Source organism: Psammomys obesus, unplaced genomic scaffold (assembly GCF_907164565.1).
Source record: "Psammomys obesus unplaced genomic scaffold, mPsaObe1.curated_primary_1811, whole genome shotgun sequence".
Classification (NCBI taxonomy): domain Eukaryota; kingdom Metazoa; phylum Chordata; class Mammalia; order Rodentia; family Muridae; genus Psammomys; species Psammomys obesus.
Window position 1 is genome coordinate 7,864,855 of NW_026592666.1, and position 14,018 is coordinate 7,878,872.

Below are 14,018 nucleotides of genomic sequence, written 5' to 3' on the forward strand. Positions count from 1 at the left end.
CCTGTGACCAAGCATATGAGATTCACCAGCCCTCACAGACATGTGCCGCTGCCTGCCTGCCCTGTGACCAAGCATATGAGATTCACCCTACCAAGACTCTGTCTCAGGCCTTGGTCACTCCCAGGGCTGCGGTGGGATGGCAGAGCTGCACCTTGCCCCATCCTGGGGCTGCTTAATGGTCTCTGTCCTTCACAACTAGGGTGGTCTGAGAAAGCAACAGAAGGTGACAGAGACTGATGCCAAAAGGAAGTGATGAGCCATCTGGACAACAGCTCCTGAGGGCGACCAAAGCCTCTAACCCACGTGGACCCTATGACTGTCCTCCCATGCTGCCATCCCTTCCCCAGCTGTCCTTAGCTCAGAGGCAGAAAGACACTGTGTCCAAGAGCTTTGCTCTGGAGTCTTGGTTGACACCAAGGCTGCTGTGTGGCCCTGGATAAGCTGAAGCATTGATCTGAGACTCGGTTTCCCCATCCATCAACCAGGTGCCATCAGAGTCACAGGACCGATGTTTTCCGAGGATTAAATTCACACAAAGTTCTGAGAACAATGCCCAGGGTGCAGAAATAACCACAGGCAGGCTGTCATACCCGTGCATTTTGGCTGGCTGCGAAGAGCTGTGTAACAAAGAGGCATCTGTGCTCCAGAGGGCAGCCAAGTACTAACCCCCCAGCCCACAAGCCAGGGAAGTGTGTCCTTGATCCTGTGATGTGTTTTCATGCTTCTAAAATTACGGTGGGCCCTGAATTCGCCCTGCAACATGCCGCCTGTTAAATGGGGACAGCCACATCAAGCTAATGGGCCTGCAGAGGACAAAAAAAAGTATGCCAAATGTGCCCCCAAGGGCTTGCTTGGAAGTAGCCAGACACCATGCCTCTGTGGTTCTTCCCATCATCATGAGAAGCATGGGTCGAACCCACAGCAGGCACACATTCCCCTCTGACCACCTGTGGGGGCTGCTCCTCCATCTCACCTGACCAGGCACTCTTCCACTGTACCAACAAAGATGCTGGACGAACAGCCAAAGCCTTGGGCAACAAAAAGGCTCCGTAAGATTTTAGGCATCTGCTAGAATTTCCCTGTTCTGGGGCATCTCTCCTGATTTACAGAGCATTCTTCAGCAGTTGCTGAGTGGCATCTCGATATACCCTGAGTTCATCCAAGGTTGGTTCATTGTTTTGTTTGTATTTTGCTTTTGGACTAGTCTGCATGTCACTGGGTTAGCTTTTTGGTGTCCTCTACGGGAACAGATGGCCCCCCCCCCCCCCCCCCATCTACTTGAGGAAGCCCTGTGGAAGATAAACCATTAGCCAGAGAAATGGTTCGGTGGTTAAGAACACCTCCCACGCTTGCAGAGAACCCAGGTTCATTCCAATCACCTACCTGGCTGCTCACAACCATCTATCTCTCCTGTTCTCCAGGGACTCAATTCCCTCCTCTGACCTCCACGGACACAAGGCAGCCACACGATGCACATGAATACAAGCAAGCAAAACACTCATGCACATAAGAGAAGGAGAACTAGAAAACGAGTTTAATTAAGACTAAAAACTACTCAGTAGGGGTGCAAAAGAAGCCAACCCAAAGTAGAGAGAAGGCATCAAGAAATGCATCTGGGGGTTTGGAGACTTTCGGGGACTTAGCTCAGTGCTAGGGAGCTTGCCTATGAGCCAAGACCTGAACCCAGTACTGGAGGACATTAGGGAATAAAGAGAGCCAAGAGCTGAGACTGAGGGATTGGTGGCCTGCTTTTCCCACACAGTCTGAGAAGTCATAAAAAATCACTAGCCACTGAGTAGCACAAACGTCTAGCATTCAGCTTTTTGGAGTCGTCTCTCCTTCACCAACCGCCTCCCCACCAGATTTGGGAACATTTTAATATACATGTTGAGATATCTTGGGGTGGGACCCAAGTCCAAACATGGAATTCACTTACTAACACCAGATATACCTTACATGCTTAGTCGTGGGGTTATTTCAATCTTAAAAAGTTTCAATTTTTGGAGTAGTTTGGATTTAAGTGTATAGTCTTTCCCATTATCAACATCACAGCTTCCTTGGTGCATGAAGACTTGGGGAATACCAACCAGACAAGGGTGCGACCAAATGAACATAGATATGTAAGAGCATGGGCGCTAGGTCAGACTGCTGGATACAAACACTGGTTTCCTTGCAGTTAGACGTGACCTTGAGCCAATCGCCCAGTCTCATGTGTAAGATGAGGGTAACAGCAGTTAACAGGAGTGAGGGCTGAGTTAATAGACACTCTGTCAAAGTGCCAGGTACACGGACCTGCAGGAGCCTTTAGCCATCCCTACTTTACATCCACTGAGCCCTAGAAACCCAGTGAAACTGGGGTTGGGGGCGTTCCAATCTCTAGCACACAGTGAAATGGGAAGACAAGTGGGAAAACAGACAGGACTCAGATCACAGACATGCCACACATATACAGTGTGGGAGCGTGGGTTTTCTTCACGGCCCTTTTCTCTTGAGGCACTGGGGAGGAAAGCCCAAGAATGCTAGCCACACAGTCGGCCCCTTATGAGTCACCACTCGTGAGCCAGGTTCTGTGTTCTGTGAACCTCATTGTCCTCACCTGCACAGATTACACTGAGAAGCCAAAACCCATCACGTGGGCATGACATCTGAGTTTTCTGCATTGCTTTGCTTTCCCTGGTGTCAAAGAGGGACAACAAAAGCAAGAACTAGATCCTTGCACTCAAACACATGAAGGGCATTAGGTCACCCCTGACTGATGATGCTTCCTTGTACCCAGGAGAAACCATCCACTTCACCAGGGACAGCTCACATCTTCCAGCACCATGCTGTCACTTACTTCCTAACCAAAGCCCAGAGAACAAGAGCCAGGCAGTAAAACCCAGGGGAAAGGAAAAGAAAGACCTGGGATCCATTGTCCTCATCAGCCCACACAGTCTCCCCATAAGTCATGGGAATTTTTGGACAGCTACTTCATAAGATGATGCTTGAGTCATCAGCAAGGAGGGCTAGGGCAGGTCATGTAAAGACAAATAGCTGGTGGATAAGGAGTGTGGATGAATGTCAAACACAATGCCTGCATGGGCTGTGGCACAGCCTGCTTACACAGCTGTTTCCTTCCTCAGATAAATGATGAAGCAGCACTTTTGAATGTAGATCATCTTCAATTAAGATGTTTCTGCCGAAAAGCTCTCTTGGCAGGACCAGTGACGTATTTGTCACTGTTCTCTGACTGAGATCTTTCAAGGGTAGCAGGGCAATTTATTTTTGTTGATTAAACAGAACACAAAGGGAAAGGGCCTAAAAATTGATTAGCCAGTTAAACTCAATGATTTTCGATGACGAAGTACACAGAGCTCACTTTGCTGGAGCTATAAAGTGGCTCCCAGCTAGCTCGCAGCTAGCTACCACCAACCACTGAAATTTGTGCTGACAGAAAGATAAATTAAGGTTGGATTATGCAAAATTCTTCTTTTCTGTGTTGAATGGATGGAAGAGGAAGAACAAGAGCTTGGGCCCTTTCAGAAGCATAGTACAGTCATTGCAGCATGCATAATTTGTGGAAGAACAAATTGGGTTGAATGAGGGAGCTGTTGTCAGCCACTCTATGGGGCTAACTCTTCAGTAAACTGCAGTCACTAACTGCAGCCAATTTGTTGAGATGACAACGCTTATAAATGCCCAGACACTTCATTTCCTCTCTTCCTTTTCCAACAGAACAAGCGTCCAGACAAGAAGCACAACCAAGTGATGTGTTTCTGATGCTACTGTAGACTTAATCAATGCACGAAAGGGCACCATAAGCCTATTTCAGTTCCAAATAGTTTTCCTTTAATTGCTGCCACAAGGTCAAGTCTTCAACTGCAATAAATTCACTCATAACAGCCACAAAACGTGGAGGCAGTAGAATGCCAATGCTCACTGGTGGTCAGGGCCTGCATGTTGCAAGGCTGCCATGCATTTTTAAACTTGATTGTACATAATTGTTAATCACTGACCCATCTCCAACCTCCTGGGCTAGAAGATGTTGCTAGGCAACCCATCTTGCTCTAGATACTTTCTGAAAGCAAGTCAGACAACAACCAAGTGTCAACTAAGTAAACATTAACTATTAGTGACAGTTCCAAATAAATGAGGGAAGCCCTGCATCCTTAAGGCATATTTATTTCATATTCTGCCCTAATGCAAACGTGTATTTTCCCATGTCTTACAACTGAGCCAGTAAGCTATCTTATGTTGAATTGGATGCAATTGCCCTTTTGGTATAACCCAGACAACTTGAGAGCCGGAGGGGTCCAAAGACTATGAAACAGAGGAATTGTTTTCTTCAAAATCACAACTGTGCTTTGCATCACAAACATCTCATTTACTTAGTCCACATCAGCTGGGAAAGATAACCTACTTCTAAATGCCTAAATAAGAAGTCACATACACTTTTTTATTTAAGATGATTACAAACTGATCTTACTATTGCTTGGACAGTATCCACACATCCCTGCCTTTTCGAATATGCAGAGCCACAGGGAACAGAACTAATTTTATTGTTCCTAATTTAAATCAGGAATAGTAGGGAGCATCATGAAGATGGGGACAGAAGAGCCAAGTACATGGAAGAAATCATTTAATGGGAAAATGTTGGGAAGGCGAGTGGCTGGTGAAACACAATATCATTCTGGGAAATGTAACACTCTTCATGTCCACACCCAAGAAACCCAGTCTCCACAGAGAATTAGTGCCAAGGAAACATAATGTTCTCAGAGAATCTCTAGAAAGTCTTCACAATAGCTACTGTGCATCCTGAGTAAGGACCAGCTTAGGTAGTACCTGGGGACAGGTGAGTTACAGGTGAGTTCATTAAGAAAGAAATGTTGAGCCAGCAAGATGTTTCAGCAAGCGAACTAGCTTACTGCCAAAACCTGACAACCTGCATTTGAGGCCCATGACCCATCAGGTACAAGAGAAAAATGCAGGCATGCACACATATTAAATAAACGTCAAAATCAAATTAAAGACTTGGTAAAAGTTATCAGGTGAGGGAGGGGTCAAGTAAGGTTAAAAGTTAAGATTCTGCCCTCGCTGGCAGGGTTTGGAAGTCCATCTGCTCTGGTGTGAAATGGCTCCCATTGGTGTGGGTGTCTGAACACTTGGGTTCCAGCTGGGGGTTATGGAACTTGAGGAGGCGTGGTCTTGCTGGAGGGAGTACATCACTAGGAGCTGGCTTTGAGGTGTGGAGCCTGGCCCCACTTGGCTATTTCTTCTGTGTGGATGAAAATGTGATAAACCAGCTTTTTCTGCTCCTGCCACCACACCTTCCTAACTAGTGCTGTGCCTTCCCTGCTATGATAGAGTCTATCTCTCAGGAGCTAAAAACCAAAATAACCCTTTCTTTCTTAAGCTGCTTTTACAGGGTATTTTATCATAGCAACAGTAAAGTAACTCATACACTGTGCAATTTAATTTTCTAGCGACCAGAAGTACCTAGGACTATGAAGTACAACCTCCAGATTAGACATAACAAACATGACATTAGGCAAAGGATACACTGTCTAAAGAAAGTAGCAAAATGTACATATGCTTGGTGAAGTCCTGTGAAAACATAACTAGGCTTTTCATTCACCATGAATTTGCTTTATTACTTATTTGTAACTTTTTAAAGAATGAACTATGAAAAAAGTAAAATTTAAAGAGCCTCCCGGCAGTGGTGCACACCTTTCATCCCAGCACTTGGGAGGCGGAGGCAGGCAGATCTCTGAGTGAGAGGTCATCCTGGTCTACAGAGGCCAGGCAGAGCTATCATCCTAACAACACAGAGGAGTCCTCTAGACCATTCCATAGTTACCATCCATTTTCCACAGTCCCCAGATAAAACCCATAGACCTGTGCTTACATAGACGTGAAAAATACAAAAAGTCCCCCAGGCAGTCTGGAGAAGCCCAAGAAAGGCAGAAGAAAAATTTCAACCCATCAGTATGTCTAAGAAAACACACCACAGTGTAAACACTGCTGGTTGGTACCACAAATTAGGGACTTCCATTGGCATCCCCTAGGGATAACGTCTACGCCTCACAAGCACAAAGTGAAATTCATGAAACCCAGAAATGCCAAAGACTAAATAAATAGCAAGAGCCAGCTGCACATTAAGAGAAGAACATGACTTTAATGGGGACATGGTGAAGTGCACTTCTGGAAATCTGCAACTACCAAGTCTCTAAGTGCAATAAATTCATTCGCAGGAGCATGATGCGCTCATGTCATAGCACAAGGAAAGCCCAGTTGTGAGCTCTGAGGTTGGCAGCAGAGTGGTGTGTGCAAGTGGATTTTGTGTTGCTTCAACGCATGATGTGCCATGCCATATTAAAACAGGTGCTTCCACAACAGAAGGCAGGCAGCCTTCACCGTGAGTTCTAGAGGCCATCAGTTCCCGACGTGGGCCAGTAAATATCTTGTAATAAACTGGGGGTCGTCTCAGTGGCAAAGCATTGGCCTGGTATGTGGGTTCCCAGGTTCCATGCACAGAGCCGTCCAAAAGAACAAAGAAACAACAAATGACTGCCCCTTTGTTGAGAACAGTTGTCTTAGCTAAAATATGAAAGAGCTGACTCAAGAACATTTAAAAGTCTATGATACGATTTATTTCCACGATTTTGTTTGGTTAAACTATGTGAGTTTGGTTAAACTCACATAGTTTGAAGAGGGAAGAGGGAGGAGTAACTGGGAATGGAGTCAGCAGGATGGAAGGATGGAGGCATGCATGCATGGATCCATGGATGGATGATGGAGGCAGCAGCCCTCTAGTGTAGCTTACATAGGCTTGTGATCCACTGCTATTGTTTTAAAATTTTTGTAGACTAGTTGTTGCCATGTTGAAAGTGGGGAAACATTACAACATGAAAATCCTAAACACAACAATTCAGGCCTTTTCACTCACTTGATGAAACCAGTTTACTAGCATACCAGGGCAACATAAAAAGACAGGAATAATGGGACTGGGAGAAGAGAGCCCGCCATCCGGAGTCTGATTAAAGCCTCTCCCCAGCCAAGAAGCAATAATTCCTACAGGGTGACAATACTTGGTGCAAACGCTGAAACAATCAGATTTCCTCTCCTGTGTCAAAACAGCAATAACACAGGCTTATCCCATCAGTGTAGATGACCCTGAGCAGGGTCTCATTCCTTACTCAGACTCTGAGAATCTCAAACAGGTAAGGACACTGTGAGTCCCTGGGGCCTAGACTCTTACCTTACCCTGTAATCCTGCTGAGTGCCCCCACGCCCCCAGGAGCCACAATCCCCACCAAAATAGTGTATAAGGACTATTGTAAAAATGTTGGTTTGTACTCTTGGGGAGCGTCTCAGGCTGCTGAGGGTGACAGTGAGGAGCTGTGAGCTGTGCATCTTTTACCTATATGCCAAACCACGAACCATGCTACTGATTGAATAAAAAGAAAGGGAACAATGGGACAGCGCATAGAAGGATGACATCTCCCAAGAGGGCTATCTCCCCATGCCCCATGTCCACGCAGGTAAATTTAGTATTTCATCTGCCTGAGTCACCACTCCTCACAGGGACTCACTGCTCAGATAAAGCACTGCACACCTTTCAGTGAGTCATCCCTGACGCCCTTCTACCTCTGTCTCCCCACTAGTCTCAAGACATGCTCTATTTGTCTCCCCTCACCTCTTTTCTCTTAATTTTTATTTTTTTATTAATTACAGTTTATTAACTTTGTATCCCAGCTGTATCCCTAATCCCATCCTTCCTCCCTCTTCTTCTCCTATGCCCCTCCCCTAGTCCAACAATAGGGGAGTTCCTCCTCCCCTTCCATCTGACCCTAGTCTATCATGTCTCATCAGGACTGGCTTCTTTATCTTCCTCTGTGGACTGATAAGGCTGCTCCCACCTCAGGTGGGGGTGATCAAAGAGTCAGCCCACGAGTTCATGTCAGAGACAGTCCCTGTTCCTATTATTGGGGAACCCTCTTGGACACTGAGCTGCCATGGGCTACTTCTGTGCAGGGGTTCTAAGTTATCTCTATGCACGGTCCTTGTTTGGAATATCAGTCTCAGAAAAGACCCCAGTGACAAGATTTTGGGGTTCTGCTGCTCTCCTTGTGGAGCTCCTGTTCCTCCCTCCAGGTCTTTCTATCTCCCCCTGCTTTCATAAGATTCTCTGCACTCTGCCCAAAGTTTGGCTATGAATCTCAGCATATGTTTTGATACCCTGCTGGGTAGAGTCTTTCAGAGGCCCTTTGTGGTAGGCTCCTGTCCTGTTCCCTGTTTTCGCCCTCTTCTGATGTCTGTCTCGTTTGCCTTTCTGAATGAAGATTGAGCATCTTACCCAGAGTCCTACTTCTTGATTAGCTTCCTTAGGTGTACAGATTTTAGTATGTTTATCCTATATTATATCTCTAATATCCACTTATAAGTGAGTATATACCACGTGTGTCTTTCTGCTTCTGGGATACCTCCCTCAGGATGATCTTTTCTAGTTCCCACCATTTGCCTCCAAATTTCACGATTTGTTTTTAATTGCTGAGTAGTATTCCATTGTGTAAATTGAACATGGAATTTACCATGTACCACAATGTCTATATCCATTCCTCAACTGAGGAATATCTGGGTTCTAAGATCAACAATCAATAAATGGGACCTCATGAAACTAAGAAGCTTCTGTAAAGCAAAAGACACTGTCATCAGAACAAAATGACAGCCTACAGATTGGGAAAGGATCTTCACCAACCCTATATCTGACAGAGGGCTAATATCCAGAATATCTAAAGAACTTAAGTTAAACAGCAACAAATCAAGTAACCCAATTAAAAAATGGGGGAAAGAGCTAAACAGAATTCTCAATAAAGGAACATCGAATGGCAGAGAAACACTTAAAGAAATACTCAACATCATTAGTCATCAGGAAAATGCAAGTCAAAATGACCCTGAGATTTCACCTTACACCATCAGAATGGCTAAGATCAAAAACTCGAGTGACAACACATGCTGGAGAGGATGTGGGGAAAGAGGAACCCTCCTCCACTGCTGGTGGGAATGTAAACTTGTACAACCACTTTGGAAATCAATCTGGCACCTTCTCAGACAATTGAGAATAGCACTACCTCAAGACCCACCTATACCACTCCTAGGCATACATCCAAAAGATGCTCAAGTATATAACAAGGACATTTGCTCAACCATGTTCATAGCAGCTTTATTTGTAATAGCCAGAAGCTGGAAACATCCCCTCATCTCTTAAGTAATGGCCACAATTCCGAGTGGCCACTGTCCCCCCCAGCTGCCCCCTCTCAATTGCCAGCTGACTCAGAACAGCAGCTATTTATCAGGGCTCGTGGTGCTTGGTACACTCTGAATTAAAGCAATGGTTTTTAACTAGGCAGGACAAAAAAAAAAAAAAAATTAGCTCATGAAAGATTCAGCCTAGATTGCATGTTTTCTGTCCCAGCATCGCTGCAGAGGAGATTTTAAGGGCTTATGCATCTCCACTCCACTTACCTCTAGATTGCAGCTTTCCATTAAATCAGTTAACCTACATTTGTCACAAAACAGTGCAGTGTGTCACTGACCCACTTTGTTTCATTTCTTTGCCAGTCGATGACATTCACATGTCACTACAAATTGCATTTTTAACTAAAGAATTAAATATATTTGCCCAGGATTTACTCAAGTGAGCTTGAAAAGCATTAGGATTTACCCGCAGGTTCTATTGCCTAATCCACTGAAGTGGCTTGGAGCAAACAGCGTTAGCTTTCTCCACAGACAACCCTGTCCATTAAACGAAGGTGCAGGACGAAGAAGACCACTGACAGGAAGCTACTATCCACTCCACTGCTGTCAGACGGAACCACACAGGACTACGGCCAGGTTCTTCAAGGAAGGACAGGTGTCCAGTCACCATCACAATATAACAAACCAACTGGCTCGAACAAGACGTCATGGCTCGCACTGAGAGTAGGCCTGACAGAGTTCACAACACCCCAGGAGACAAACCTTTGTCCTAGAGTCCATTTTTAGACTAATGTGCACAAAATATCCTTTTTTCTAGACTGAGTTGACTGAGGTAGGGAGGCTCAGCACATCCCGGCAGCATTCTAAAGGAGTCCATCCTGGGCTAAATAAGAGGAAGTGTGCAGAGCAGCAGCATTTCTAACTTGTTGGCTGTGGATACAGTGCGGGCCCCTGCTAACCCTGCTGCCAAGCAACTTTAACTTCAAGCTCTGCGCCCAACAAGAAAAGTAACTAATATAGTAGAGAAACTAGTTTACAAACAGTCCTGGAAGTCAGGAATTCCATGTTCGATTGCTTCCGGGGCTGGTTTCTGGGGCAGGCCTTCTCTCTTGACTTGCAGTCTTCTCCTCCCTCAGTTCTCCCACGGCCTCTCCTCCACTCACACTTCACAGGAGAAGATCCTGTGAGTGAGCCCTCTCTTTAGAACACCATCCCAACTGGAACAAGCCCCATCTTTGTGATTTCACAAAGCCTGAATTTTCACTCCAAGACCCTATCACCAACACAGTCCCAGGGCCTCAGCATTGTGTAAGGGGAAGAGATGGAAGAGGAGAGGAAGACATGGTTTACTCCATCATAGAAGAGAATCCACTCAGCACTCACAAGATGCTGATACCTAACCCCTCAGACACTGAGGAGGAAAAGGTTTTCTTCTTCCCATATACAGGGAAGTTAACATGTGAGAGTGAAAAACCATAGACTTCTGGTACAAGCTTACTTACAAAACCCCAAGCTCACATTGTAATCCCCAGCATGCCTCAGAATGCGGCCTTATTTGAAAATGGAGTTATTTTAGACATAATTAAAAGGAGGTCATACTGGAGTAGCGTGCCATCCCAATGCAATACCACTGGTACCCTTATATAGAAGGAGAATTTGGACATGGGCATACAAGGAGGCTGCCATACAAAGAGAAAGGCAGAAACTAGGGCAATGCGTCTGCAGACTGAGGAAGGTGGCCAGCAAAGTTTTAGAAGCTAAGAGAGAGGTACACAACAGACGATCCCTCAGGCCCTCGGAAAACACTAACCCTGGCCTGTGGTATCATACAGGTTGGACTTTAGGACCCCACAAATGAAAGAGGATCCCTGATGCTAAGGCCACACAGGTCTTCCAGAAACACCTCCCCTGATGCAGCTCCTAACTCGTCCTTCCCAGGGAGGAGGGCAAGCATGGTCACACTACCCAGCACATCCCAGCCCTGTCTTCCGGAGCAGACCAGGCTGGGCCTCACCCTCTTCTCCGCCCTGCTCTGGCAGTCCTCAACATGAGGAGGCTGGCAGACAAGCCCATCTGCTCTTTGCTTCTAAGCCTGCTCTCCAGCTAACTTTATAATAAATCTCAATATTTTGACCTCCATCTGTCTGAATTTTGTGTTAAATTCATCAGTTGGCTCTAAAATCCAGGAGGGCAAGGAGGCAATTAATTAATCATCACTCAAACTCCGACAGTGTCCTTCATTCACACAGTGTCATCCTCATAACGCCCTACCCCATATACAAGACATTTGTCTCTCGATGCTAAGGTATAAAGGTGTCTCCCAAACTTCAAGTGTTGGAAACTCCCTTCTCAAGTTTATATATTGATGATATCTACATGTGAGGTCTAGGTGAAATCATCAGGATTTCAGTCTCCCATAATGCCAACTTATACTCTTGGACTTCCCAATCTCCTGAACCATAAGCTGAAGAAACTTCTGTTTTTTTTGTTTTGTTTGTTTTTCCAGACAGGGTTTCTCTATATAGCCCTGGCTGTCCTGGAACTAGCTTTGTAGACCAGTGTGGCCTTGAACTCACAGAGATCCGACTGCTTCTTTCTCCCAAGTGCTGGAGCCACCATGCCCTGAAACTTCTTTATAAATTACCTACTGCCAGTCATTTTGTTATAACAACATAAAATACAGTAAGATACCTGGCTAGCCAGGTCTATTAAGATTTATTAAGGCCTATTAAGCTGGAAATCAAGAGTCCAGTTAAGGTACTATAAACAGAAAATCCTTTATCCTTTCAATAAAGCCTGAATCTGGGGAGATGATACCACGAATAAACTGCTAGCAACACATGCATAATGTGATCAATCCCCCAGAACCCCTACAAATAGCCAGGTATGGGAGCACACACTTGTAATTCCAGGACTGGGAGGAAAGCTGAAGGATCCTTAGGACTTGGCGGCCAGCCACGCTAGCCCTTGGAGACAATCTCCAGGTCCTCATGAGAGACCCTACCTTAAAAACCAAGATGGACAGCTCCTGAGGAATGACACCCAGGGTGACCTCTGGCCTGCCCACACATGCACGCAAATGTATACTTGCATCTGTACATACTTGCAAAATTCCCAAATGTACAAAGAAAAGTAATAAATAAAGAAACAGTGTTAACAATACAGTAACTCAAGGAGAGGGAGAGTGGTGTCTCCAGCAAAGGTGTAGGAAGAGTCCAGTTCCTTGCTGGTGACAACCATCAAGGCTACAGTAGGCCTGGGCTTTCCAAACCAAATGGAGGTCAGTCACATGTGAGAGTAGCCAAGAGAAACAAGGTGACTATGCAAGGAGAAGCTGAGTATTCTGGACTAATTTAAGTATAGTCCTACCTGGCCAGCAGCCACTTCGGTGTGGCCAGTGTTTGTCGGCCTGTAGACTTCAGCAAGCTGTCACTGCAAAGGGGAGGGCATAGTGGAAACACCACTCCATGCTCACACCATTTCCTTCTCCTACCCTTCTCTTCTTTCCTTGTACCAGCCAACAGTCTAGACTTGCTGGTCACAGGCAGCGTCTTGTGACTTCAGAGCTTGAGAAAACTGAGTGTTTTGAAATGACCAGATTTAGAAACCCAAGTCCAAGCAAGAGAAGAGAGAACTTGAGAAGAGAGATGCATTAACTTACCTCACAGAGCAACAGAGGACCTCGGCACACTGCTAACACGACTTCTTCCCAGATCAACAGGAAGCTCTATAGTTCAAGAGCTGAAATAAAACCAGCAAATTACAAAACTCTTTGACTGACTAGCCACAGAGCCAACACGATGGCTGCAGAGAAGGAAACACATGCTCAAGATGCATCCAGAAGAGAGGAGGTGAATAGTCAACATGCGACTGGACTAAATGGATCAGTATAAGAAGTCAAGTCCATTTCATGGAGGCCTTTGGCAACTTGAAGAACGCTCTAGGAAAAGGCAGACAGGAGGCAAGGATATGAAAACCTCCATCCATGCCCTTTCTGGCAACAATAAAATCTAATCTGGCCCCTACCCCCTCCAGAACCTTCCTTTCTTGGGGGATCTGACCCCATTTACATTACAAACTGGTTGTGCTCACGGAAGCTTGATACCAAACTCAAGGAGATTGCGATGGACTTACAAGCTCTCCAACTCTAAACAGCAGCTGAGTGTCCCACAAGCTCAGAAACGCTGAGGGGGAGATAAGATAACTCTCAGAAGGCAAGGGTTCAGCCCTACTTCAGAAACAAGCTACAAGGTCAGTGCAGTGAGTGACTATAAGTCCAAGGGTAATCACATACCTTCCTCAGGCTCAACACTCAACAGAACACTCAACAGAACTCAGGAAAAATGCTCACAGCCACAGGTATAGCAAAAAGGATCTAACTCAGGACTGGCCAGGGAATATATGTGCATGGGGGAGAGGAGATAATAAGTTAAGAGAAAAGGGATGCTGGTTTTCCATGCCTTTTCCCATACAGCACCCTCCCAGCATCCACCCAGAGCCTCCAGAATCCCAGTATCCACTGACCTTTCAGAGGTCCCATTATAAACAAGTCATCAGCCGTTGTGATTAGCCCAATTTCCAGCCTCTCTCCCTCCCTGAAGGAGAGGATGGAGGGACAGTTTTAGCCTCTGAACACATTTTGGTCTCTGTAAAGACAAGCCATATTCTGAAGCCAACCAGGCCAACCATCTCATTAGCATACAAGACAAAGAACATTCTAGCAACCCTAAGCCAGGACCCAGGACAAAGGCCGAATCTGTATTGCTCATGACATAAGCTTG

At 45.6% G+C, this 14,018-nt stretch overlaps 1 long non-coding RNA gene across 1 annotated transcript in view; it reads right to left on the reverse strand.

The window, feature by feature from the left end:
• LOC129682420 (uncharacterized) overlaps positions 1–12,925 on the reverse strand; it is a 70,895-nt gene extending 57,970 nt beyond the window's left edge. Inside the window, exon 1 of the long non-coding RNA XR_008720978.1 lies at positions 12,899–12,925. This is a non-coding gene — a long non-coding RNA (uncharacterized LOC129682420). The remainder of the gene's footprint in view (positions 1–12,898) is intronic.
• Positions 12,926–14,018: the final 1,093 nt, after the last annotated feature.